The sequence below is a fragment of the Dasypus novemcinctus genome, chromosome 1 (genome assembly GCF_030445035.2).
Source record: "Dasypus novemcinctus isolate mDasNov1 chromosome 1, mDasNov1.1.hap2, whole genome shotgun sequence".
NCBI classification, from domain to species: Eukaryota; Metazoa; Chordata; class Mammalia; order Cingulata; family Dasypodidae; genus Dasypus; species Dasypus novemcinctus.
The window spans coordinates 83600508-83604130 of NC_080673.1; the positions used below are offsets into that span (position 1 = coordinate 83600508).

Consider the following 3623-nt stretch of genomic DNA (forward strand, 5'->3'; position numbering starts at 1 on the left):
GCCTGTATAACACTCCAACAAATTAAAGCTGAATCTACACTCATCCTAAGTGCACATGGAATATTCTCCAAGATAGACCATACGCTCAGGCATAAGCAAGTCTCAATAAATTTAAAAGTATTAGAATCATACAAGTATGTTCTCAATCACAATTTAATGAAATTAGAAATGAATAACAGAAAAAGATGGGAAATCAAATAAGCTGAATTGAAACAACACACACCTAGATAATTAATGGGTCAAAATATCACAGTGGAATTTAGAAAATATCTTAAGTTGAGTGAAAAGGAAAACACAACATATCACAATCTATGGAATGCTTAAGACTCCTGGGAAGGTGAGAATGTCTATTTTATAGGGAGTAGAGGAGCTACTTGAATTACTGTGAAAGAGGTCTTCCTGAGGGCATAAGCAAGGAAAACCCAAGATTAAACACAGTCTCAGAAAGATAGAGATGACCTTGCACTTCATATTTACCATGGGCTGATCTTATTGATAGGAGAGTTAAACAGATGCAGAACACTAACCAATGCACAACCAATTTTTGTATCTTTTGAAAGGTATCTTTTTCATTGGTTAGCCTGCTGGTGTTAGCTCAAGGGACATTCTGTCATATCACTATCTGGAAACAAAAATAAGAAGCAGACAGTTCAGGAATTAAATCCCAGAATAAATACTTCAAAATATTAAAATGTACAGTGTGCAACAAAAGATTACAAGACAAATGAAGAAAAGAAAGTGATAGCACTTGTAAATGAACAAGTTAAAAAACAGAAACCATTAACAAAGAAGATGAGATTTTGCATATGCTTGAAAAAAGTCTTTTAAAAAATGATCCTGAGCAGCTTGGGTGGATGTAGGGCAAGGGTGAGGCAGGGGTGGCACCAGAAGTATACTGGGCAAAGCAAGATGGCATGTAGGTGATGCTACAGACCCTAGAATAATGACCCACTTATCCCCTGCTCCTCATTTTATCCTTCTTGGACTAGTGAAATATAATCAATTGTTGCTATGTCAGTCAAAGCCTAGGCCAGCTATCAAGTCATGATCTGCTGTGGAGAAGACAATAGACATTTTCTCTTCTCTATCTGAAAAAGAGAAAACATAGAAGAACCACTGTTGGAAATCTCACTTCTTAGAAACTTACTCTGATGTAGGAAGATACATTGAGCATTATGCTGCTATTAAAAAAGCCTGAAATGATCTCAAGAAATATTTGAAACCTAGTAGTCCTAAGATGGTTTTATGCTCTGAAAGAGGGTGCTTAAGAAGAAGGCCTAGATGCTCTGGAAGTTCTTATAGGTTGCAAGTTTCCTGACAATTACTGATGTTCATATCATTTCCACAATGGGCAGAAGTTAGTGGCTCATACATTGTTGGGAAGTATGGCACTGTCTAATCACTATTCTTCTGAGGATTTGTTACATATCATTTCCATTGCTGGGGGATTCTAGCAGAGATGGAGACTGAAATATTGTCTCCATTTAATTTTTTGCATACATACTGGATTGCTTCAGTGTTTAGCAGTGGAAGCTTCAGAGGGCCAAAGCAAAAATGAGGTTTTCTAAAAATATCCAGACCAAATGTTTTGGAATCCAGCTGTTACTGATATGTTTATGACAGGTGCTACTTTCAATGATTGGATTACCTCTTATGCCAACAATGTTTTATCAGCTGCTTCTCTATCAGCATAGACCAAATTTTCAGATATGATCCAGAGTATGTAGCAACAAATAGGGATATTACAGATTCAGTTTCTACATTGTTTCTGCCAGAACTTAGTTAAGTATATCTACCCCACTATTTCTTTCCATACCAAAACAGGATTGAAATGCCAAAGGATGCACTGTTTGAGAAGGCTTGTCACTTGAACAGCCATTATTAGAGAATGCTAAAATTGATTCAGAAGAAGTTCAAGGACCTGGAGTAGTAGGGGAATTTCTGATCATCAACCTGAGTTGGGTATATGAATACACAAATCGTACTACATTTTCTACAACATCAGGATATATGGAAGGTTAAGTATTTTACACCTTCCATTTCCTTTACTTTAAAGACAAGATCTTTAATGTCACCATTTGCTGATTCCATATAGCATGTCTGATATTCAGGGTATCTCTAGCCCAACTGAAAATGCCCTCTGGCTCCTGGGATGACCCTAATGATGGGTCTAAACTAGGTCTGGGAAATGGACATATGCTCAAGCAGATAAAGGAAAACACAGAGAAAGAAATAAAGGTTATCAGGAAAGCAATGAAGGAAGAATAGGAGAATTTAATAAAAAGAAATTTTAAGAGGAGCAAAACAGAAATCTTCAGGTAAAGACCACAATAACTTCAGTGAAAGAACTACAGATTTTCAACATCCATTTGGAGTTGGAAGTAGAAATATTCAGTGAAATCAAAGACAAACACCTGTTTAAAGTTGGAAGAAGAAAGAATCAGTGAAATCAAAGATAAGAAAATTTGAAAGATCCAGGCTAAGGAGCAGAAAGAAAAAAGAGTGAAAATATGTGAAAGGGCCTGATAGACTTGTGGAACACCACCAAACATAACAATATATGCATTATAGGAGTCCCAAAGGAGAGGAAAGGGATAAAGTGGAAGAAGGAATATACTAGAAATAAAGGCAGAAAATACCAAATTAACAAATATATGAAGATGGACATTCAAGAATCACAATGAAATTTTAACAGGATAAGTGTGAGGAGAACAACGTGCAAACACATAGTAATTAGTTGAATGCCAAGGAAAGGAGAACATTCTAAAAGCCATAAGAGAAAAGAAACAAGTTATGTATAATGAAGTCCAATAAAATTAAGTGCTGATTTCTAACCAGAAACAATGAAAGTAAGAAGGAAGTGGAGTTAAATATTTAAAGTGCTGAAAGAAAGCAACTGTCAGTCAAGAATTTCATATTCAGTAAGGCTGTCTTTCAAAATGAGGAGAGATCAAGACATTCCCAGTTAAACTAAAGTTTTGGGACTTTGTCACCACTAAACCTGCCCCACAAGTGTTGTTAAAGGGAGTTTTTCATACTGGAAGGATGCTAGAGAGTGGATTTAACCATTATAAAGAAAAACAGACCACAAGTAAAGGTAACTGTTTTTGTAATTATAAATATCAGTATTATTTATTGTATTTTTGGTATGTAACTTTACTTAATACTTCTTACACTTTTTAGAATGCAAACACTTAAAGAGGAATGATAAATTTATGGTTTGTGGCATAGAATGTATAAAGATATAATTGGTGAAGAGTACCACAAAAAAGAGGGGTGACAGAGGCTTATAAGAGCAATGTATGTGTGTATGCTATTGATGATAAAATGGCATCAAATCAAATGTGATAGTTATAGACTTGGGATGTTAAATTTAAGTTCCATTGAAACCACAAATACATACATGAAAATATATATACAGAAAAAAATGAGAAGGGACTCCAAATAGCACACTATTTAAAAAATTAAAGTATGAATTACTCAAAGATTTGAGTCTTAAAATAGGTATTTGACTTTCAAAGACCAAATATCAAAATGGCAAATAAAATCCTGCATTATAAGTTGCTATTTTTAATGTAATGGATTTAACTCTCATTAAAAGGCAGAATTAGAAGGATGCATTA

At 34.7% G+C, this 3623-nt stretch overlaps 1 pseudogene; it reads left to right on the forward strand.

Moving 5' to 3' along the window:
* Positions 1-923: 923 nt before the first annotated feature.
* LOC101412367 (F-box only protein 3 pseudogene) lies at positions 924-2268 on the forward strand (annotated as a pseudogene).
* The last annotated feature ends 1355 nt before the right edge of the window (positions 2269-3623 follow it).